This window comes from Dermacentor variabilis, chromosome 8 (assembly GCF_050947875.1).
Source record: "Dermacentor variabilis isolate Ectoservices chromosome 8, ASM5094787v1, whole genome shotgun sequence".
Classification (NCBI taxonomy): Eukaryota; Metazoa; Arthropoda; class Arachnida; order Ixodida; family Ixodidae; genus Dermacentor; species Dermacentor variabilis.
The window spans coordinates 94,185,958-94,210,849 of NC_134575.1; the positions used below are offsets into that span (position 1 = coordinate 94,185,958).

At 51.1% G+C, this 24,892-nt stretch overlaps 1 long non-coding RNA gene across 1 annotated transcript; it reads right to left on the reverse strand.

Annotated features, from left to right (window-relative positions):
- Window positions 1-1,050: 1,050 nt before the first annotated feature.
- On the reverse strand, window positions 1,051-23,859 carry LOC142591191 (uncharacterized). The gene is made up of 3 exons (XR_012830382.1): window positions 23,722-23,859; window positions 23,278-23,398; window positions 1,051-1,344 (listed from the first exon to the last, which is right to left on the reverse strand). It is a non-coding gene; the product is annotated as an uncharacterized LOC142591191 (long non-coding RNA).
- Window positions 23,860-24,892: the final 1,033 nt, after the last annotated feature.

The window sequence follows — 24,892 nt, forward strand, 5'->3', positions numbered from 1 at the left end:
GATGGGGAAACGGCGTCGCCTTAGCTCAATTGGCAGAGCATCGCACGCGAAATTAGAAAGTTGTGGGATCGTTCCGCCGCTGCGGCATAGTGTTTTTCCATCCTCTCATTCCCAATCATTTATCGTTTCTTTATTTTGTTTATTAAACATGAGTAACTTCCTCTATGTTGTCCTTAGTGTTACTGTTTGTTGGCTCCTTATGATAAGGCTACATAACAGGAGCACGACTCTCGTCGTCTACAAACACTGTGGCCAAGGTGTCCTGCTCGACATGACGCTCAAAGAAGTCACTGTTCCGATGCACCCAGTGGGTGAGAGACAGGCTTTCATTCAAAAGCGTCAACCGCTTGGACGAGCAACACCAGTAGAGGTACTACAGGTTTCTGCTAGGAGCTCCATTTTGTATGAAACTGAGCAGGGAAGGAAAATTATGAAAAAGGTGCCTGCGCTAACTGAACGACAACTGATATGGAACTGTGAAGTGAACGTTAGACCCTCTCTGACAGAGTCCCCAGGCAGCGCAACAGCAATGGTCCAAGCACAGCGCAGTGCTGGCAGAAATTTGTACCAATCTTAGGCCAAAGTTGGCATATTGGCAAAGTTCAACCCAATCCAATGCTGGCCCAGTGTTAAAGCCAAGATTGGACCAATGTTATGCCAATGCACCAGCCATTGCGCTGCCAGCGTAGGATCAGCGTTGAGCCATATTGTTGCCATTATTAATGCCAGCTTTGAGCAAATGCAGCAGCCATCGTGCTGCCAGCATAGGACCAGTGTTGAGCCATATCATTGCCAGTATTAATACCAGCTTTGAGCCAACGCAGCAGCCATTGTGCTGCCAGTGTGGGACCAGTGTTGAGCCATATCGTTGCCATTATTAATGCCAGCTTTGAGCCAATGCCCTTTGCATGACGAATATTTTAGATACACTCGTTCTAAGCACGCAGTCATTCTTAGCGCAAGCCTTCTTCTAGCGGATAATAGCAATTGTCCCCATACTGACTTAGTAATATAGTAATAAAAGAATACTGAAATTGACTTTTATGACAGTTTATTTGCGAATAAATTTGCACAAACAGGCCTTTTCCTGGACCTAGATAGGTGATGCTCGGTTACCTCCAAACAGTTTAATTACCGGCACCGCCCTCAGGATAGGAATTGGCCCAGGTGCCGAAGACGGTGGGCTGGCCAGGGGTTTCAGGGCAAGGAGCTGACGTCGGTAGGCAGGTTGGTCAGTGCTTGGATGACGGCGGTCTGGTCAGGCCCCTGAGGACCATGATAACGCGGTGGTTTCGTTGAATTTGCGAGCACTTCCCACAGCAACTCCACCAATACTTGGAAGCACTGTAAAATAGAAATAAATATTATCAGAGATGTTGGTATGACAAATCTATGTGGTAGTGTTTTCATTTGAAAAATCGCCATACCGCTAGAATAAGTTTGAGCAGAGAGTTCGAAGGGGTAAATCAAGAAACTTTCTTGCAAGAGATTTGTCACGTAACACTTTTTAATATTTTGACATATATGGCCTATTTCGTAGAAGTGTAACAGAGAATATTTAGAACACAAACATAAAATGCGCAGGATCCGTCCTGCGCATTTCTTTAGACCCCACACCTAGTCAGCATAGCACTCTATAATTAAAAAAATGCAGCAAAACCTGCTACAGCACGAAAAGCCTAGTTTTAGAGTGTGTACACACAATGCGGCTTTCGTGCATAATTTTTAATGTGGAATCCGAGAAGTTCGGTCAGGAAACACTAGCAAAATAGACATTTGTTATGCGAAAAGAAAGAAATACTGCCGGCTGGAAATTATGCTTGACCTAGAAAAGTGAGAAGAAGCGCGGTGTCTCGGTGTGACTAGCAGGATAAGGAAGTGCACATGGTTTGATAAAATCAGAATCCTGGAATTTGGGTGAAATTCAGAAACAGAGATTTACACGTGTTCTACTCCGGGCATTATTCAAAGGCTGCGAATAAAAGGGGCTATGTAATTACAGGCACTCTGCAATAGCCAGGGCTGTTTCAGTAATATATGTATACCGCGTGATATTGCTTGGGTTGGCAGCAGTTTATAAAATTCGTCCTAAAACATCACAAATGAATTGTCGATTCGGCTCACAGCGTTTCTGCTCAGTAAAAGTTGATAGCTCTACACGCGCAATTTATCAGCACCTAAACATCCGCAGGCAAGAAATGAATAAAATAAGAAAGCATATTTCAGTGATTCTTCCGGCTGTGCGCTAACTTGCTGCGATAGCAGCATTCTGCAGCTGTGAAGACCACCATTTCATTTTACATTGCCTGCTTATTTCTGAAATAATTGCGTTCCGCCACTACAGGGAACTCGACAACGATCTAGTGGTTATATGAAAATGTATTCATTTAAAGTGTACTCGAAAATATGTATTATCACATTTGACATATAACCACTACACATAAAAACTTTTAAAAATTTGTAGTCAACCTAAATTTATAATGCCCACATCAATGCCTGAAGCTTATAGCAGGCAAACGCATAATAACGTTGCAATCGCCACCGCTCATTGTTCTTTAGGCCGTCCAAAATTGATGCAGTGCTGGGAAAGAATAGAAAAAAATTCATCGTAAAGGAAGCAGCGAAACCACGAGGAAAGTTAGAACTTCAACAGTAATATACACACAAATCGTGGAATTAAAGAGCGAAAAGAAACAGCGTTGAGCAGCTAGACATCATATTGTTACGTAGGATGACGCAGACGAAAAGCTATATACAAGTATACTTACTAAGAAATACGCCGCAATTTTCCAAGAGGCAGCAGCCCGCGCTAGCTTCCAATCGTCGTCTTCTTCACACTGCTCGCCTCTTCGTCATCGCAAATAATGCTTCGCAGCACTACCCCCGGCGGCAAAAGCGCCATCCCGGAGTGATTAAAGGCCGGGCTCGGAAGCAGTGTAGTAGGCCTTGAGCCTACTGATGTGCACGACATCACTAGATGCCAGATTAGAGGGCGAGCTTGAGCTCGCAGGAGCAATTTCGTACGTCACAGGCGTCACATGGCGCATCATGCGGTAGGGCCCTCTGTATCGCGAAAGGAGCTATTCTGAAAGTGTGACGTGACGAGAGAGTGACCACAGGAGCACGAACGCACCGGGCGAAAACTGTACGTCACGGTGACGGGCGTTATACTGAGGCTTCTGAGTGGTTTGCGAGGCCGTCACTCCAGTATGGGCAAGCTGGCGTGCATGGTCGGCGAGGGCGATGGCGTCGCGCGTACACTCGCTTGTTGAGATCGTAGCAGGAGGAAGTGCCGTGTCTAGGGGCAAGGTAGGTTCGCGACTGTACAGTAGATGAAATGGAGAAAATCCGGCGATGTCGTGCCGGGAAGCATTATACGTAAATGTGACGTAAGGAAGGGCAATGCCCCAGTCGTGGTGGTCCTTGTAAACGTACTTCGACAGCATATCGCTAAGAGTATGGTTTAACCGCTCTGTCAGGCCATTGCTTTGAGGATGGTATGAGGTAGTCAGCTTGTGTTGAGTAGAGCAGGAACGCACAATGTCGGCGATAACCTTCGAGAGGAAGTTACGACCACGGTCAGTAAGAAGCTGTCGCGGGGCGTCATGAATCAAGATAATGTCACGCAAGAGAAAGTCCGCGAGGTCAGTGGCGTAGCTTGTAGGGAGAGCCCGCGTGATAGCGTATCGGGTGTTGTTATCAGTAGCGACGGCTACCCATTTGTTCCCAGAGGATGACGTGGGAGAGGGACCGAGGAGGTCTAATGCAACACGAAAGAACGGTTCCAAAGAGACGGTGAAGCACAGTGATTGAATAGTTGCGCTCCGAGGGTGAGAGGGGCCTGCTGACATAAGCGATAACACAGTCGTTCCGCGCTGGCGCTGTGCGAGTACTGCGCCAATTTCGTGACCGCTGGCATCAGCACAGACTTCGGTAGGCGCAGAAAGATCGAAATGGGGCACAACGGGAGGCGTTGTGAGAAGGTCGATTAGATGCAAGAATGCAGAGGTCTCGTTATCGCTCCACTGGAAAGGGGTGTCTTTTTTCAAAAGCTTGGTTAGTGGTCGTGCTATGGCCGCGAAATTTTTCAGGAAATGGCGGAAGTACCAACAAAGGCCGATGAAGCTGCGCACATGCTTGACACACTGTGGAACCGAGAAGTGCGTAACAGCATGGATCTTGCCTGGGTCCGGTTGCATTCCGTTCGTGTCAACAAGATGTCCAAGGACGGTAATCTAGCGACGGCCGAATCGGCACGGCGATGCGTTGAGTTGCAGACCGGCTCGATGAAAAACGTCCAAGACTGCCAAGAGACGCTCGAGGTGCGTAGCGAACGTTGGGGAGAATACTATAACGTCGTCCAAGTAGCACACGCACGTGGACCATTTGAAACCGTGAAGAAGGGAATCCATGATGCGTTCGAAAGTGGCAGGAGCTTTACATAGGCTGAATGGCATCACTTTGAATTGATAAAGACTGTCGGGTGTGAAAGAAGCAGTCTTCTCGCGGTCGAGATCGTCCACGGTAATCTGCCAGTAGCCGGAGCGAAGGTCAATAGAGAAGAAATAGCGAGCGCTGGGGAGGCAGTCAAGGACGTCATCAATCCGAGGTAGGGGATACGCGTCCTTTTTGGTAACCCTGTCAAGGTGCCGATCATCCAAGGAAAAGCGCCACGAACCATCCTTCTTTTTTACCAGTACAACAGATGAAGCCCATGGACTACATGACGGTTCAATAATGTTCTTGGCAAGCCTTTTGCGAACTTCTGCGTGAATAAGTTGACGCTCAGCCGGTGACACTCGATACGGGCGGCGATGAATAGGAGACGCAATGCCGGTATCAATGCGACGTTTAACAGCTGTAGTTTGAGCGAAAGGACGATCATTAAAGTAAAAAATATCGTGGTAGGAAAACAGAACGCGGTCGAGCTTACAAACGTTTTCGGACGGCATGTCGGTCACAATCATTTTCTGCAAGTCGGCGATGGTACAACTTGCCGACTGCGATGATAGAGGAGGATCGGCTGAATTGTCTGCTGCTATAGATGCTACTGACTGATACTCTAATGAGCAAAGCTGGGCCAGAGACATCCCGCGTGGCAGCACTTGTGTCGTCAAACCGAAAATTGAGCACTAGCAGGCAGACGCAATTCGCCGTAGTAGATAAAACTATATGAGGTACGGTGATACCGTGTGTAAGGAGGACGTGTTGCATAGGAGCGGCGATGTAGTCACCATCGGGGACTGGTGGGGATGACACTAAGTCAACGTAAGTCAGTGCCGAAGGTGGCAAGCGAACCAAGTCGACGGAGCTGAGGCGACTACGGTGGGGTTCAGCGGGATCCAGAACGGGTAGGTCAAGGCGGAGAGTACTGGCGGAGCAATCGATGAGAGCAGAATGTGCGGAGAGGAAGTGTAAGCCGAGGATGATGTCGTGGGGACCGTGGGTGATGACTGTAAATAGCACGATAGTGGAGCGATCGGCCAAGGAGACGCAGGCGGCACACATACCAATTACAGGGGCTGTTCCGCCATCGGCGACACGGAAAACATGCGTCGCGCGCGCGTGATTATTTTCCTCAGCCGGTTACGAAGGTCAGTGCTCATTACCGACAAATGCGCCCCTGTGTCTGTAAGAGCAGACACAGAAACACCGTGGACTTGCACGTCAAGAAGGTTCAGATGAATGGGAAACGTCAGCAAAGGATTTAGCGGCGTAGGGAGCCATACAGCGTCACCTCGAGGCGCTTCTCGTCTAGTTTTCCCGCTGGGAGCAGCATCCCAAGGGAGTCAGCGAACAGGAGTGACGGGGCTGGATAGAGCGAGATTGTCGTCGTTGGGGCGAAGGCGAACGAGAATAAGGGCGGTTCGGCGCAGGAGAATCAGTGGCGGCATTCTCGGAGCGTGCGGCATAGATACGAGAAGGGCCAGAGTGGGCAGTATAAGTAGACCGGGTCGGGGAACTCCAGCGACTGCGACAGTGCCGAGAAATATGCCCGATTCGACGGGTGTGAAAACAAATGGGCTTGTCGTCAGCAGTGCGCCATTCAGATGGGTTGCGGAAACGTGATGGGCAATAAAATGCGGGACGGGACGGAATCGAAGAATCCGCATGGGTATTACGGCGATGGGCCGAACAGATGGTGTGAAGGCCCATGTTTGCGAACTCTAGGTGGACAACTGCCTGTATCAGGGAAACCGTGACTGCAGGTGCGTTGGAGGAGCTGGAGTCGAAGGCAGCCGGATAGGCGGCCTCGATCTCACACCGAGCGATCCTGGTACCTTCGCCACTGTTGTTGGGACGTGGAGCGTCGGCACAGGAGGATGTCGCTGGGGTGTTGGGCAGACGGGCAAATTGCTGGTCGATACGTCGGCTTTTAGCGAGTTCCGGGCGGCGGCACTCTTCTATAGCTACAACCACCGTCACCATGTTGTTGAAAACGAGCAAGTTGAAGGCGTCATCGGCAATGCCTTTGAGGATGTGGGAAAGCTTGTCTGACTCAGTCATGTGTGCGTCAACTTTGCGGCACATAGCCAAGACTAGAGCCGACAGAGCCAGAATGTACGTGGCGTAGGACTCTGTTGACGTCTGCACACGGCCGGATAACACCTTCTGCGCGCCAAGTTGGTGACCGCAGGGTTTGCCGAACAAGTCTCGGAGCTTTTGCTTAAGCGGGTCGCAACTGGTGAACTCATCTTCGTGCGTTCGAAACCGAACTCGAGGTGCGCCACCGAGGTAAAAGACTACGTTGACGAGGATCATAGTAGGGTCCCACCGGTTATTGCGGCTGACGTGTTCGTACAGGCTGGTCCAGTCCTCGAGGTCTTCCCTATGTTTGCCCGAGAATACGCCATGATCACGGGGAGCGGGTTGAGCGATGTAGGTCGTCGAAGTGGCAGCAGGTGTCGGAGCCGGCTGAGTCGAGTTGTCATCGCCGGGAGCCATCCCATCCCGACCTACCCTCCACTGCGAAGCTCCGAGATGAGGTAAAGAGAAGGTCCATCTCCACCAGATATGCTATGCAGGAAGACGCAGACGAAAAGCTATATACAGGCATCTGTACAAGGAAATACGCCGCACTTGGACAAGGGGGATTGTAGTGGGGCGCCGACTAGTGCGGACGTGCAAACATCGGCTCCCGATATCATCAACGATTTCACGAGATTATTCACCCTAAATCGAAGTGCATTGCATACCAACGAAAGCAGCAAGTTACACGGATTCCGTGGATACCGGATTTATTTCGGTGGGTGGACTCTTTCTCAACATTTTCTGCTGTCGAGTTCTCAACCTCGGTGTTCTAAGGCGGGTAGGCCTAGGCCTAACACCGCAAGTCCGTCATTGCGGCCACGGAAATCGTCACCGGTGAGACAATATCGCCGGAAGACGCGAATGACCCGGGCTGGATTGTGGCATATAACCGCAAATCGCTCAAGGGAAAGGCCAGTCAACCACAAGGAGCAAGTTCAAGTACTCGTGGCAGACGAAGGGACGGCGATCGCACCGCCGGACCGAACAGCGCATACCAGCGCCTCGTCGCTACCTCGAGACTCCCTCAGCTACCGTGGGACACGTTCCGTATTATCGTGAGACCCCGAGACGGTCTTAACGTGGCCAAATCTACACCAGTGCAGGTTGAGCAAGCCCTGGCAATGGCGGCAGCCCTGGCTCCTCAAGACCTCATGGAAGACTCCATCTGCCCCAACGTAACTCAGAATATCTTCCTCATCTGCACCCCCAGCGAACGTAATGCGAGAGCATACGCCACGGTGCAACAAATTCGCATAAAAGATACTACGTATCGTGTCGCAGTATACCCGGCGCCACCCGATGATAGGTGTAGTCCGAGGCATTGACCTCGAACTCACCGACTCCCAACTCCGAGAACTGATCGTCCCGAAGCGCAACCCCAACGCCTTGGAGGTGAAGCGAATCAAGAACACCACAGCCGTGACAATCCTTTTCCAAGGAATGCAAGTACCAAATTACATCTATTGCGGAGCAAGCATTGTTCGATGCACACTCTTTCGCGGACACACGGAAGTTTGCTACAACTGTGGCAACGTCGGTCACCGCGCAGATGTCTGCCCTAACCCCAGTACCACGTGGTGCCGGAAGTGTGGCCTCAAAACTCCAGCGGAAGATCACCAGTGTTCCCCTCACTGCACCCTGTGCGGCGGACCGCACCCCACCGCCGACAAGGACTGCAAGCGCAAGTTTCAAGTCCCTTACATCGTGCGTCAGAGACGCCGCCGCAGACGCAACCGACGTGGCCGTAGCCGCTCCCAAGGACCGAGCGGCGCCAGTCACAGTGACTCGAGCGCTACCTCGGGTATTCCCGTAGCGACCACAAGGAGTCGCTCGGTCACGCCGACACCCGAGCGCCGCAGCGCCCTCCGCAGCAGCCGCTCCCGCTCCAGACGACGCAACAGCCGGTCCTGCTCTAGGGGGCGCCCTACATCCGGCCACACCGAACTGACGTGGGCCGACAGAGTACGAGGGAGACAACACCAGCAGCAGCAACGGGACGCTTCATCTACCAGACAGGTAACGCGGTCTTCATTGCCCGAGCATGAGAGCGAGATAGTCACAGCACTACGACAGGAACTAGCGGGTCTCCGGGCCACCATACAAGTGCTTACAGCGCAGCCTAATGACGCAAAACAGCAGATTCAAAACCTTAAAGCTCCCAAACAAGCACCACCCCAGGAGACAAACGTAAAAGTTAGCACAGCCAAACGCAAACCCCCTCCACTCCCAGAGACGGAAGAAGAGCGTAACGCACCGCAAGACACCCTAGGCGAAATTCTACGCCTCACGCGAGAGAACCTAGAAAGTATTCGTATCCTAACGAATCGTGTAGAGGTGGTCCAAAATAAAGTCGTCATAAAAATTAAAAATAAAGCTAGTCAGCCACAACAGATGGACACGACGACGCACCTTTCGTCACCATCAAATCCCCCGCAAAACCATCATGGCTAACACGACACGGGACACCTTAGAAATATGGCAGTGGAATTGCGCTAGCTACGCGAAACGCAAATCCTCGCTGCAACAGTACCTCAAAATTCAACCCAAAAAGCCGCACGTAATACTATTACAAGAAACCCTATGCGAAACCCTCACGCTCTCAGGGTACAGCCCCGTCTCCCAAAGAGGAGGGGACGCCAGGAGAGGCATCGCCACGCTCGTTAATAGAAAATTCGCGCATATCATTCATAACGTCCTGCCGAAAAACAGTCGCATCGAGGCGATCCTAATCGAGCTCGTACCTAACCAACTCTTAAAACAAAGCGTATTTCTACTAAACGTCTACAGCTCCCCCGCGCACTACAAACAATCTTTCCACGCGATCCTTACTAAAGCCAGATCATTGGCACGAAACTCACCGCTCATTATCGCAGGGGACTTCAACGCCCCCCACCCGTCGTGGCGTTACCCCACAATGAAGCCTAGCGGCAACAACCTCTCGCGCGCGATCGACGACCTGTCCCTCACCCTGGTGACGGGCCACAGGTTCCCCACCAGATTGGGTACGTCGACTCGACGCGATACCACGCCGGACCTCACGTTACTCCGAAATGTAGCAAACTACACATGGACGAATACGCAAGAGAACCTGGGCAGCGATCACTTCGTCATACGCACAGAAATACCAAACACGACGGCCCCACCCCGGTCTTTCACCCTCACAGACTGGGATAGCTTCCGCCAGTTACGGAAGGAAGACACGAACACGTACGATTCCTTCGCAGAGCTGCTCTCTGCGATAAAGGGCGACGTAACTAGAGACACGAAAACCATACAAACGGAAATGGAGGTCCCAAGGGTTGACCCTCACCTCGCACACTTACTCGAGGCCAAGGCCTCGATACTTGCGCGATGGAGAAAGCAACGTCTCAACAGACGCCTGCGCAAACGCATCGCGATACTCAACCGAGCCATCGAACAATACTGTACGGAGCTCATAAGACTCCAATGGCACGAACTATGTTCGGCGGTCGACGGCCGCATGCGCACCGGAGCTAAGTGGGACATCCTGAAACGCATGTTAGACGACAGCCAAACAAAGGATAATCAAAGCCACGCGCTAGACCGACTTTTACACTCACATAAGGAGAAAGGGGGAACGGAAGAGTCCTTCCTGGAAGAAATCGCCAAACGTTACCTTCCGCTAGGCGACGCTCACCCCAACGATTACCCGAGCATAAAGTGCGAAACCTCTCCCGAACTAGACGCTGCCTTCACGGAAGCAGAAGTCCGAGAGGCGCTACACAACCTAAACAGCAGGTCGGCCTCAGGACCCGACAGGGTAACCAACCCAATGTTACGTAACTTAGACGACCAGGCCATTACATTACTCACTAAAGACATCAACCACGTGTGGGAAACAGGAGAGGTACCAACGCAATGGCGCACGGCCACGGTGGTCCTTATCTCCAAACCCGGCAAGCCACTTAACCTCGACAATTTACGCCCTATCTCTCTTACTTCATGTGTGGGTAAAGTAGCCGAGCATGTCATTCAAAACCGAGCGTCACGCTACATTGAGGAACACGAACTCCTACCACATAACATGGTAGGGTTTCGACCCCACCTTTCCACGCAAGATGTCATGTTGCTCCTAAAGAGACAGGTCTTTGACGTTAAAACAAGAGACGTTCGAGGCATCCTCGCCCTCGATCTCACGAAGGCATTCGACACCGTCTCGCACCGCTTCATATTGGAGTCTGTGGCAGGCCTCGGCCTCGGGCAGAGATTTCAGGAGTACGTGCGCTCCTTCCTAAAAGACAGAGAAGCCCGACTGCGAGTCTCACAACTTAAGTCGGACCGCTATACGGTGGGCTCTGTCGGAACACCGCAAGGCTCCGTCATCTCTCCATTACTATTTAACATAGTGATGAAGGGACTCGCCGACAAACTGCGAGACATCCCAAACGTTAATTGCGCTCTATATGCAGATGACATCACCATCTGGGGCCCGGGAGGCTCCCTTCCAGACATGGAGCAGGCATTACAGTCTGCCTTAGATACCACGGAGGAGTACCTACTAGACACAGGGATGAAACTATCCTCCAAGAAATCGGAACTCTTACTATATCGCAAGTCTTGCCAAGGAGCCCGATACCTAACTCCTCTAGACGAACTTCCGATCGCGCTACACACAAGAAACGGACAACAGATTCCGCGAGTCGACCACATACGCATTCTTGGGCTCCTAATCGAAGCCACCGGATGCCACGGACACACAATGAAACACTTAACCGCGAAAACCTAAAACATGATCAGACTCCACCACAGAGTCTCAGGGCGCCTAAAGGGTCTCTGCGAAGATAACCTTCTGCGCGTATACCACGCGTTCCTTATGAGCCATATTAATTACGTCGCCTCTGCCCACAATTGGACGAAAACAGAAAAGACGAAACTAAACACACTCATGCGCAAGAGCATCAAACAGGTCTTGGGCATTCCGCAGAGAGCAAGTACAGCAAAGGTTGATCAGCTAGGCATGCACAACAACATCGACGAAGTGATCGAGGCTCAGGCTATGGCGCAAATACTCCGCCTATCCTCGTCCAAAGCCGGTAGACTAATTCTAAGCGCAGCTAATGTCTCCCCATCTCCCTATCTCGAGCACGCTATTACCCTACCGAGTGAAATTAGAGACAACTACAGAGTCTCACCGTTTCCCAGGAACGTCCACCCACTATACAACGTGGGTAGGCGCCGGGCCCGCGCCCGCGCGATCCTCGACCGCTCCGACGCGGATCGTGAAGCCACCGCATTTGTGGATGCGGGCCAGTACGACAATACATCAACTTTCGCGATAGCAGTTGTGGACGGCAACGGAACTTTACGATCATCGGCATCGGTTAAATCGACCACCAGCGCTAAAGCAGAACAGATAGCCGTAGCCATCGCCATGGCAGACCCCACATTTACCCATGTCCTCACTGATTCGCGTGCTGCAATTCGGGCTTATGAAAGCGGCAACGTAACGAAAGAGGTAGCGCATATACTACTAGCAAGCTCAAAAGAGTGCAAACGATGCCTCTCCTGGTTCCCCGCTCACATGGGGAAAGACATTCACCCGCAAAAACCCAACCTCAACGAAACGGCCGACGACCGTGCGCGAGAACTTGCCTGCTTGATGGTCCCACGGCCTCCCAGGGGCTGGACATTCAGTTGAATGGCCCGCTACTCAATTACCAAGAAATCACCTCACACTATCGGAAAGGCAGAATGAAATACCCGATCCCGCACGCCAAACTCGAGCGCGCGCAGGCGGCCGCGTTTCGAATGCTGCAAACGGACTCGTATCCGTCACGAGGCCTATTAAGCCACTACAATTCAGAAATCCCGGCAAATTGCCCAGACTGCCCAGAACTCTATTGCTCACTCGCGCACATGCTTTGGCAATGTACCGCTTTACCAGACGGCCCTCTCTCCAGTGAGCCCGAATGGGAAGAAGCCCTCAAAAGCCCGGACCTCACACTCCAACTCAAGGCCGTCCAGAGGGCCCAAGAACTGGCGGAGCGTCGCCACGTTCCCATCCCGACTTGGGCGTCGCCTACCGTTTCGGCCCAAGGAGCTCCCCGCGTGCGATCTCCAACGGCTTAAACCCCCTCAGGACCTCAATAAAGTTCTTGACTGACTTGGACAAGAGGCAACAGCCCGCGCTAGCCTCTAATTGCCGTCGTCGTCTTCACACTGCTCGCCTCTTCGTCATCGCAAATACTGTTCCGTAGCAATATTAAAGGCAAGAGTATCCTGAAGTTTAGCCCTTTGAAACAACCTTACTTGTAAACATACAACTTAATAGGTCGTTTCCTAATTCACTCCGTCTGGCTGCTCATAAATCTGATAACATACGCAAAACAAATGCACTCACCATTGTAAGATCCATGCTTCTGTGTATCCGAGGTCATCCGACATCGAAGACGGTGGTCACCAGCAGCGACTTTTTCTTGTTGTTGTTTTAATATTAATTCTAACACTCAAAAAATTCGTGGTCACTTTGCTGCGTATTTCAAGATGTAGGTTTCTCAGTAGGAATGACGACTACAAGCGAGCATAGTTCACGGTAGGAGTGCTTTGACAAGAACGGACAAGTCTGCAAGCATTCAGGTCATGTTGCACCCAGTCGGTGGGCTAGCGATGCATAGAAGGAAAGGGTAAAACGTAAGGGTGAATGAAGAAAACGGCGTAGACGCCACACTTTCCCCCGCTGCACCTAGTCCGACTGCGTTCTGTGGGCGGCAGCGACCGATGGAGACAAGGAGGACAATAGTGACCTCGCCGCGCTCCCCCGTGCCTGCGAGAGCAGCCAATTCGACACAGAAGCTTGTAGATGTCTGAGCGCTTGACTGATAGCATTGACCAGACTCACGTGGGTGCGTGGGGAAGAGGCAAGTGGGGCTGAAGGCCGGAAATTAAGGCCGAAAAGAAAAATCCGGAATGCGCCGTGCCAAATTCAGGCAAAGACGAGAGGTTGTTGACACGGAAAAGCCCAATCGTGCAAATTACTTTTTTCTTTCCATCAGGGACATTCATACAAGGAACTTACTACACATGCACGAACAAGCAAATATAATGCAATAGGAGCATGATGAATATGCCACCGCAACATGGCATGCATGCTAAACAAACAAACAAAAGTTTCACTAATACATATGCGCTCCATCTTGATGCAATATCAAATGGTTCCATGAGCTCTCTGGCACTTTAATTCTCGATTATCCTCAGAATCCTCATCTTCTAAAGCCGGGAAGCGTATATGCAACATATACAATGGGCAGGCAAATGCGCAATACCGTTGCTTCTTATGGAAAGCTCATGTTCCCAATCACGATCAATAAAGCAGTGGCTAGTTTGCCCGTTATGCGACTTTCCCTGCTTGCTACGTTGTGCATAGGCTTTTCTCTTTAGGGCACGCATTTCGATGAAGGCGAAGTGCAAAAATGGCCGTGTACCATGCATGGAGTTACGTGGGAGAACCACAGGTGGTTATTACACATCCCCCACAACCACCACCCCCCTGAAAATTGACAAAGAATGCTGACAATTCGTGCAGGTCAAAATCGTACGCGTCCTGCACACATTCGGCACACTTTCCGATATTGGCGCAACGTCGACGTGTGCAGGTCAAAGCGCACAGCAGCAGGCGTCGCCATCAGAGGACGCGGTGCGAATCGTTCGACGTGAACTGGTTGCGGTGACGCCGGCCCCTACTTTTTTTTCGCCGCAGCTCTGATACTACCCCTTTTTTCAGTTTCCCTCGTACAAGCCATCGTTCGCCAGGAACTTGATTACATTGGTGTGCATTCCGTCTGTGCTGTCGCCAACCCCAGAGCCAAAGAACGCCCTTCTACTATTCTCACTCCACCCAGATGCTTCTCTCGGCGTTATCGCAACCCGAATGAGTGCAGAACTGCGGCCGACCAGCCGATATGTTTCACCTGTCGCCGAATCGATCATGTCGCCCGATTCTGTCGCAACTCATGACCTTCAACACCTCGCACACCAACAACCCAGCGCCGTTTTGATGAAAATGCCAGCTATTTTTCGCCCACCACCGAGTCTAACAGCGCCGAAAACTCTGCTAAGAACACGTGGTACAGTCGCTCACCATTGCCGCCCGGGCACCATTCTGTTCACCACAAACACGTCGCCCAACCACAGAATGGTGCCGAGTGCGTGGTAGCTGACGCCAACCGTCTGCTGTCCCCTCCGGAGAGAAATTACTCCATCACCTAGCGGGAGTGCTTGGCTTTAGTTTGGGCTGTCGCCAAGTTCCGGCCATATTTGTACAACCACACGTCTTCGGTCGTTACAGACCACCACGACCTCTACTGGCTGTCTTCCTTCCGACACCCGACGGGACGGCTTGATCGCTGGGCTTGGTCGCTGGGCTTTGCGGCTGCAGGAATTTTCATTTATTGTCAAATACAAGTCTTGACGTCTGCACAAGGACGCTGACTGCCTCTTTCGTCACCCCGTGGATCTTCTTGATCCAGCTGCGCATGATCCGGTGACCTGCGTCCTGGCTTTTACTGATATGACCGACATGGTGCGCTGATCACCAGCACGACGAATCCTTACAGTCCGTCATCGCCGAAGTGTAGTCTGGCCTTACCGACGGCACGTGCCGCATATTCGTGCTGCACGACGGCATCCTCTGCCGCCGCAATATAACCCTCACGACCCTGAGTTGGTGCTTCTCCTTTTTCGTCATCTGGCAATCCGTCATTGCCGAACAACTTCGCGATGCACCGACGGCGGGACACCTTGGAGTTTTGCGTACATATGACCGTGTACGACGCCGATTCTTCTGTCCAGGTCCCTACCGATTTGTGCTCCGTTATGACGCAACTTGCGAATTGTTTCAGCGCCGGAGGAAAGCTCCCCTGCCGCCTATCGGACGACTCAATACAACTGAAGCTCCTTCTGAGCCTTTCTTTCGCGTAGGCCTTAACCTGCTTGGCACGTTTCCGACGGCCATTCGAGGGAAAAGGTGGATCGCGGTCCCTACTGATTACGCGACACGCTACGCGGTAACAAAGGTGTTGCCCAGTAGTCGCGCAAATGAGGTCACCGATTTTGTCCTCCACGACGTCATTCTCCACCACAGTGCACCTCGACAGTTACTTGCAGACCACGGCCGTTCGTTCTTATGTCGAGTTCTCGACGGCCTCCTCCGCTCTTGTGCCACTGAGTACAAGCTGTCCATCGCCTATCACCCACAAACGAAAAGTCTTACGGGACGTCCAAACCAAACACTCACAGATATGCTGTCGATGTACGTCTGCAACGATCACCGAGACTGGGACGCCACGCTGGCCTACGTGACATTCGTGTATAACTCATCCCGACGTGACACCGCAGGATATTCACTCCAAATTGGCGTCTGACACCATCCTCCCTTCTGTGCCACGTGTTGCAACTGAGTACGCTTGTGAGGTTGTCGATCGCGTTCAGTGGGCGTGTCAAATCGCCCGAACTCGTTTACTAACCTCGCAGCATATACAAAAAATAATGTTATGAGCGGTGCCATCGCGATGTTAAGTCCACCTCAGGTGCTTGGGTGCTCCTTTCGTCACCATGTCGGCGGGTTGGTATCTCCCAGAAGCTTCTCTCTCGCTACACACGGTCCTTTGAGTCTTACGCAACCCAACAACTTCAATTACGAGATCTTGCCGTTACAGTTTGATCCCGGCCAGAGCAGCAGTGTAAAATGTTTTTTAATCGCATCAACGATTACGCAATATAATGCGCAATATAAAAAGAAATGTGTGTATATCATGAGCACTTGTGTCGCCCGGAAACCTACACCGCTTCTGGATTGAAACGTTCGCGTCATTATGGCACACTTGCCTCGCCATGTAACCTTTGGTTAAAAACTGACTTGCACTTGCGTCGTTAACGATTGAGCTACGTATTTTTTGTCAGTCTGGTCAACAGCGCTACGTTTCCATAAGACTTGCTTTGCATTGCTGCAAACATATAAGAAAGATTCGCTACACGCCGACTCGCACGTATGCTTAGCGACCCGCGCGTCTTTTTAGCGCGGGTTTGTAAGACAACACCATGGGTTATTTCTGAAATGCATTATAAATTAAACGTCTCTAAAGCTACGTTGGACATAGGTGCAAACAATAAAGTTTCTCGCCTTATAGATACGTCGAAATGGCGGATGCGTCAGGAGAACGCTCTTTCGCAACCTTTTTCGGCGAAGCTTGGCACTGCTTTCGTAATAAAGAGGTGAATATACATAAAGACCTGCTTACTATGTCTCTATAATTTCCCAGCACCAACTTTGCTACCTAGACCCATCAAGAAAGAAGAGGGAAGAGTAATGCAGGTGGCGCATTTCTACAGCAATACATTCTAGCGCGGCTGGGGGCTCGGTATTTTACCGAAAGAGGCGTTTACAAGTGACTCAGCGTGGTAGGGACGTTATAAAACAAAATGCCACAGCAAAATGAACGCAAATTGCACAATAGTTGGCTACCGCAACAAAAAAATGCGGCAAAGACTATAACATGTTGAACGCATTTGTTGGCATTTCTCCATGTGTTTTAAACGACCAATAATTTCTGTATTGCTTTTCTTGCAGTGTTTTTCTACCATGTGAAAAAGAAAAAAAAATGCTTCAGAGGAGGCGTTAAGATAACGTGTCTGCATGTCACACTCTGGTGCAGGGTTCGATTTCCCGTCGCAGCGCACTTTTTTCTTTTGATGTATTGTTCTGTTATTTTCTCTCTTTATTTTGTTTTACCGCAGTGTCTGTGACTTCGAGGAAACATTTACCCATTAAATTGCTCACTCAGAACTGAGAATAGCAAATGAGAGCAAGCAACACGTCCTCGAGGTCGTTCTACACCCACGTATTATGCACCTTCAGGTCGCATGTGGTGGGTCAAAGCCAAAGCTCTACTACTGGAGGTAGAACTGCTAAAGTCAATCTCGGCGCCCGTTTGACCTTTAGCCACCGGCTCGCACGTACGAAGGCGTGACGTCACGTCACCTGATCCGCTGCAGGAGAGGCGTCGGAGCTGTGCTCGCTATAGCATCGCCGCTGTATACCACGTGGCTAGGCGAGGATTTCGAGGGCTAAAATTAGTCCGACGGCGCGTGAACGCGCGCACACGTTATGTCACGTTGGCGAGAACAGCGTCTATAGTTTGACTAATGATTCACGAATACTCAAAACTTTCTAGTAACGAATCGAGTAGTGTCTTATTCGATTCGGTCTTCGAAACGAATAGTCACTATATGTAAATGCGAATATCTTTAGAATAGTTTTCTGTGGTGAAGAGGAAGACGAAGAAGGCGCTCTTGTGTCGGCTGTGTGCGCGATCAGCGTTCGCCTACTGTCAGTGCGACTAGACTGTGCCTAGTGTGTTATAATAAATAATCTTATTACATTTGGTGGAAGGTGCTGCGCTCCCCGACCTCACCCTGGAGCTTCGCAGCCGAACTTTAACATCTGCTCCAGCCTCTACTATGAACGCCGCTCCCTCCAATCCGCTTGGCGCATCTGCCGCTCCTGTCATGTGCGGCGCCGTGCAACGGCAGCGGGACCCTCCTGTTTTTAGCGGATCAGGTGAGACTGACGTAGAAGATTGGCTCTCTACCTACGAGCGCGTCAGTGAACACAACAAGTGGGATGACCCGACGAAGCTCCGTAGCGTCATCTTCTATCTTGCTGACGTTGCGAACCTCTGGTTCCACAATCACGAACGGGAACTGCAAACCTGGTCCGCTTTCAAAACTGCATTCGCGGAAGTCTTCGGTCGCCCAGCCTTGCGGAAACTCCGTGCTGAACAGCGCCTCCGCCAGCGCGCTCAACAGCCCGGCGAGACTTATACTAGTTACATAGAGGATGTCGTTGATATTTGCGCCCGTGTCGATTCCACCATGACTGAAGAGGACAAGGTGAAGCACATCCTCAAGGGCATCGAGGACGACGCATTTCAAATGCTCCTGGCGCGGAACCCTACTTCTGTCGCCGCTGTCGTCACTCTTTGCCAGAGCTTCGATGAGCTGCGTCGACAAAGGGTCCTTGCGCGCAGCGCTCTCGCACCTGGCGACTATCTCGCGGGCCTCACGCTTCGCTCAAACACCACGCCAGCAGCATCGCTCACTGTTGCGATTAAGGACTTCATTCGTGAGGAGGTGGCACGCCAATTGTCTATGCTGCCTCTCAACGATGGACCTCCCCAGCCTGACACATCTCTGGCTGCTCCCATTAGGCGGGCCATTCGCGAGGAACTTGCTGCGTCTTTACCTTTCGCCCAACCCTGCCCTCCCGTGGCTGCACCTCTGACCTATGCAGAAGTCGCCGCGCGACCTGCGCCGCCGACGTTCTCGTTTCCGGCGCCAATGCGACTTCAAGCTGCACCTCCTGCCGCGTCGCCTCCCATTCCATCTCGACGCCCAGTTCAATCCCCTTGGCGCACACGCGACAACCGACCCATATGCTTCGCTTGCGGTGTCGCCGGCCACGTTGCGCGTTTCTGCCATCGTCGCATGCCACCTGCTAACGCTACTGTCGCACCGCCTGGATATGCCTATTCCCACGATACCACCGGGCATGCGATGCTTCCCGACCCCGAGTTTTCGCCGCCTCCTCGAAGCCCCGTCGGCACCCATCGTTCCCCATCACCACGTCGTCGCTCACTTTCCCCCTTACGTAGCCGCCAGTCACCTATCGAGGGAAACTAGTTGCTGCAGTTCCGCAGGCACGAACTGCAAGCTTCGCGACTTCTACAAGGCCTGCACAGTCACCTCGCAATTTATTGGACGTTTTGGTCGAAGGAACCGCCGCAATTGCGCTTATTGATACTGGGGCTGCAGTTTCTGTTATCGGCGAAAAGCTTTGTCGCAGCCTCCATAAGGTCACAACGCCGTTAGCTGGTATGCTTATAAGCACCGCGACTGCGCAGCACATAGCCCCGATTGCTCAATGTACTGCAAGGGTGGTCATCGACGGCATTGTCTATGTTGTTGAATTTCTCGTGTTGTCATCATGTTCACATGACATTATTCTCGGCTGGGACTTCTTGTCTCACCATCGTGCCATCATCGACTGTGCCCGGGCCGAAGTGGCGCTCTTCCCGCTTGCCGATGCCCCGCTGCCTGACCCCTCTGAACAAAAAGCCTCCAAGCTCACTATTGTGTCCGATACGGACATACCACCCGACATGTGTGTGCTTGTGCCCGTCTCTTGCTCTACCGCGCCAGACGCTACAGTACTTTTTACACCGTCGCCGATTTTCCTACGTTGCAAGGCCCTACCTCTCCCATTTGCCGTCCTCACCACTGTGTCTGGATTATCCTCCATGCTTGTGTGTAACCCGTCTCACTACCATGTGACGTTACTGCGCGGCGAATCACTCGGTCGTGTTCAGCCCCTTGACCCGCTTCACATTCTCGATGTTTCCGACGACACGGCCTGTTATGAACTCGACGCCCTCACTTCTCCCGTGCAGTGCACATCATCATCATCATTGTCGTCGTCGTCAGACGTTCTTGAATCTGTCGTAGACGCCGATCTGCTGCCTCCATATCGCCAGCAAGCCCTCGCGCTTCTTCACACTTTTCGCTCGTCGTTTGACTGTGACCAACTATCTCTGGGGCGTACGGCAACCGTCACTCACAGCGTACACACTGGTTCCCATCCTCCGTTACGCCAGCGACCATACCGCGTGTCGGCAGCCGAGCGACAAATCATTAACGAGCAGGTCGACGACATGCTGCACCGTGGCGTCATTCGCCCTTCCCACAGTCCTTGGGCGTCTCCTGTAGTATTAGTACGCAAGAAGGACGGGTCGATACGCTTCTGTGTGGATTACCGTCGACTCAATCAGATCACTCGTAAAGATGTCTATCCGCTGCCTCGGATAGATGACGCCCTCGACTCCTTGCATTGGATCTTCGCTCCGGCTATTGGCAAGTGCCGATGGCAGATGATGACTGTGAGAAGACAGCTTTCATTACGCCCGATGGCTTGTACGAATTTACCGTCATGCCATTCGGGCTCTGCAACGCGCCCGCTACTTTCGAACGTATGATGGACACCATCCTTCGCAACTACAAGTGGAAAACATGTCTGTGCTACCTTGATGATATCGTGGTGTTTTCGCCAGATTTCCCGACGCACATCGTTCGCTTGCGTGAGATACTGACCTGCATTACCTCTGCTGGCCTCCAACTTAACATCAAAAAGTGCCGTTTTGCTGCTCGCAAGTTAACTATATTGGGTCACGTTGTATCGAAGGACGGTGTGCTTCCTGACCCAGCCAAGCTTCGCGCGGTCGCAGAGTTTCCGACGCCCACTACTCTTAAGGCGCTCCGCAGCTTTATAGGGCTCTGCTCTTACTTTCGGCGTTTTGTGCGCAATTTTGCGACTATCATCGCACCACTGACCAATTTGCTTACCGCTACCAACGGCATCTCCGCGTGGTCAACTTCCTGTGACGAAGCCTTCCAGCAACTACGTCGCCTACTTACTTCGCCACCGATTCTTCGACACTACGATCCCACAGCGCCTACAGAGGTACATACGGACGCCAGCGGTATCGGACTTGGTGCAGTCCTCGCACAACGGAAAGACGGCTATGACGAGTACCTCGTCGCATATGCGAGCCGCACTTTAAAGAAGGCAGAAGCCAACTACTCAGTAACTGAAAAGGAGTGCTTGGCCATTATTTGGGCGCTCGTCAAATTTCGTCCATACCTATATGGTCGCCCTTTTGACATTGTCACCGACCACCATTCACTTTGCTGGCTGTCCTCGTTGAAGGATCCGTCAGGTCGCCTAGGCCGATGGGCACTCCGCTTACAAGAATGTGATATCCGCGTTGTCTACCGATCGGGCAGAAAGCACTCTGACGCTGATGCGCTTTCCCGATCGCCGCTACCTTGTGATGTGGCTTCAGTGTCTCCGCTCTTCGCATCCATGTCAGCCTTCAGCGTCGCTGATATGCCGGACGAGCAGCGTAAGGATCCCCTGCTTTCAACTATGCTGAATTTCCTCCACGACCCATCCGCCACACCCTCTTCTCGAACACTTCGTCGCCAAGCCGCTCACTTCACTGTCCGCGACAACGTTCTTTACCGCAGAAATTATTTGCCTGATGGTCGCAAATGGCTACTGGTGATACCACGACACATGCGTTCTGACATATGCGCTTATTTTCATGCTGCTCCTCATAATGGTCACGCCGGTGTTCTGAAAACGTATACTCGGCTAAGGCAGCGTTTCTACTAGCACGGCATGTATGATTTCGTGCGCCAGTACGTACGCGCTTGCACGGCATGCCAACGGCGTAAAATCCCTCAGCGCCCTCCTGGTGAGCTACAGCCGCTGCCCTGCCCGGCTCGGCCCTTCGATCGCGTCGGCATAGACCTATATGGGCCACTTCCCTGCAGCTCCTCGGGTAACCGATGGATAATTGTAGGTGTCGACCACTTGACGCGCTACGCCGAGACTGCCGCACTCCCGGCGGCCTCTGCGCGCGAAGTTGCGTTCTTAATCTTGCGGAACTTCGTTCTTCGACATGGCGCACCACGCGAACTGCTCAGCGACAGGGACGTGTCTTCTTGTCCGAAGTCATCCAAGCCCTTCTCGCTGCATGCAGCGTCGTTCACCGCAAGTCTACAGCCTACCACCCGCAAACGAACGGCTTGACAGAGAGGTTTAACCGCACACTCGGTGACCTGTTGACTATGTACGTCGCCTCGGATCACAGTAACTGGGACACTGTTTTGCCGTTCGTCACGTATGCCTATAATACGGCCACACAAGCTACCACTGGCTTTTCGCCTTTTTTTCTGCTGTATGGACGAGAGCCCTCGTGTACTATGGACACGATGCTCCCATACCGACCCGACGCTTCCGAATGCACGCCTGTGTCTGAAGCCGCCAAATACGCCCAGGACTGTAGACAGCTCGCGCGAACCCTTACGACCGCTGCTCAAGGTCGTCAAAAGCTGCGGCCTGACAGTGGCGCGCTTTCACCAGTTTTCCCGACTGGTTCCCTTGTTTGGTTGTGGGTCCCGCCTCACAGCCCTGGCCTTTCGACCAAACTCCTTGCACGCTATGATGGCCCCTACCGCGTCATAGACCGTACTTCCGCTGTCACCTATGTTGTAGAACCTGTGACACCTTCACCCGACCATAGGCATCGCGGGCGTGACACGGTTCATGTCAACCGACTTAAGCCGTACTATGACCCTCTCATCCTACCTACGCCGTAAGTCGCCAGGATGGCTCCTCTTCTTTCCCGGGGGCCATTGTGGTGAAGAGGAAGACGAAGAAGGCGCTCTTGTGTCGGCTGTGCGCGCGATCAGCGTTCGCCTACTGTCAGTGCGACTAGACTGTGCCTAGTGTGCTATAATAAATAATCTTATTACATTTCGAATATTTCCAAACGTAAACTGCGCCTAATTAAACATAAAACTGGAGCAAATGTACGGTCAGTTTTAACCCCGCTGGGACAGTATGGACGTAAAACACGAGAACTTGCGTAGTGGAGAAGGGTGCATCGCTTGGCTAGACTGCTCCACTAAGCAAGTTCTTGTGCTCGCCGAGAACAAGCACTGAAGAACCGTGTATAACCATGCTTAACAGTGCTTTCGCTCCTATAACCAGGTTCATGCTACGTTGAATCCAACACACTTTCTTGTGTTTCGTCTACAATACGTTTACACCGCTGTTTTATATATATACTCCGCAGTACATGTAAAGTGCAGCGCAAGATTTAAGCTTACTTAAAATATGACATGATGATTCGATGCCCGTGACAGTAGGGCAGCAATGATGACGCAATCTTTCGTGTCGTTCTCCCTGTTCAGGTGTAAGTGACGGAAAAGCTTCCACGACGTACCCAATCTAGAGCAAGCAAACAGAAAGAAATACTATAAGAGAAAGTTAGGAAATTGGTATCCATTGTAGCAATCGGCGATCTAACTCAACGTTAACTAAACGACCGACTGACGAGTGTTTGCGTACTAGTCACTTTAACCCTTGGGTGACAACTGTTCAGATTATAGCAGCATACCTTTTGCTAATTTTGGCATTTCTAAAAACTAATTCTCACATAGTTTACATACGTTGCTTATACCGTATTGAACACAAAAAACAAACACTGCACGTTTGCTAGAGATACAATCTCTCTGCCGCGTTGACACCGACTACCGTCATAACTACTGTACCTGTATTCCCGATCGCATATTTTCGAAGTCACTTTAGAAGATATTGCCTTTCATTGACGTCAATTAGAGGTTCAACCAGCTTCCAACGTCTTTTATACATTCTTGAATACTTTCGAACGGGCATTCAAGAACGTCGTGCATATTTACGTTAGGTGGCTGCCTTCCGTACTCCCCCGCTGTTAGCTTCTTTTGAATGTTCACGATGTCAGACAGCCGATGCCAGACAGCCCTGATATAGTTGACGGTTGAAAAACCTTCTTTGCGTTTCAGGTAACAATTGCTAACGATCATCTATTATTTTCTAAGTCTGCTATACCTGTTTTGTATATATTCATCAGGAAGTTCAACTATGCATTTCAGACACCGCGACAGCACTTTCTTTGAGGGAGCAGCTGGTTTGATATCGACATCACAAAAATGCAAGTAATTCTTTTCTTTCAACTAGCATAAACGCCCATACGGGCATTATAAAAAGGTGTGATTATCAATCAATGAAAAATATAGTACACGCATTCAAACAAATAAGACATCTTAAAATAACAAGAAAGAACACAAGCAAATATGTTTAATTTGCAACAGCGCTGCACCGTAAACGCTAAAGAAACCTGTAGCCATTAAAATGCGTTATTCAATAAGCACTTACAATGCGCAGTTCAAATGAAAATTCTTGTTAATATAGGTACACATACCAGCAGATACTGCGAGTAACCATAAAAGAAGAACACTACCAGGAAAAATCTTAAGCAGCGCAAGAAACTTGGTGCTAAACCAAAACAAAGCCATTTGCACATCAGATATGAACATCATTGAACATCAAAATATGGTGAGGAAAAAAACTAAAAACAAGAAAGAAATCAAAAGCACACACTGACGTCTTGATCGATTGAGCAAGCAAATCCTACGTGTGCATGTTGAAATACTGTTTTAGTTTTGCTAGTGAAATCATCATGACTTAGAGCAGATACGATTTCAATTGATAACTTATTCCAGTGTTCTATCGCGAGAAAGTGAGGCGAGCAATACCTGGCAGACTAAGCCAATACTTAGCCGACTAAATGCGCCGATATGGCGTCGCAATGCGCTAGAAGAGTTGTAGAGGCAGCATTGCACTTGTTAGTCCACAAGAAGCTAGGAGCACAAATGACCTGCACAATATGGGCCAGGTCCTGGT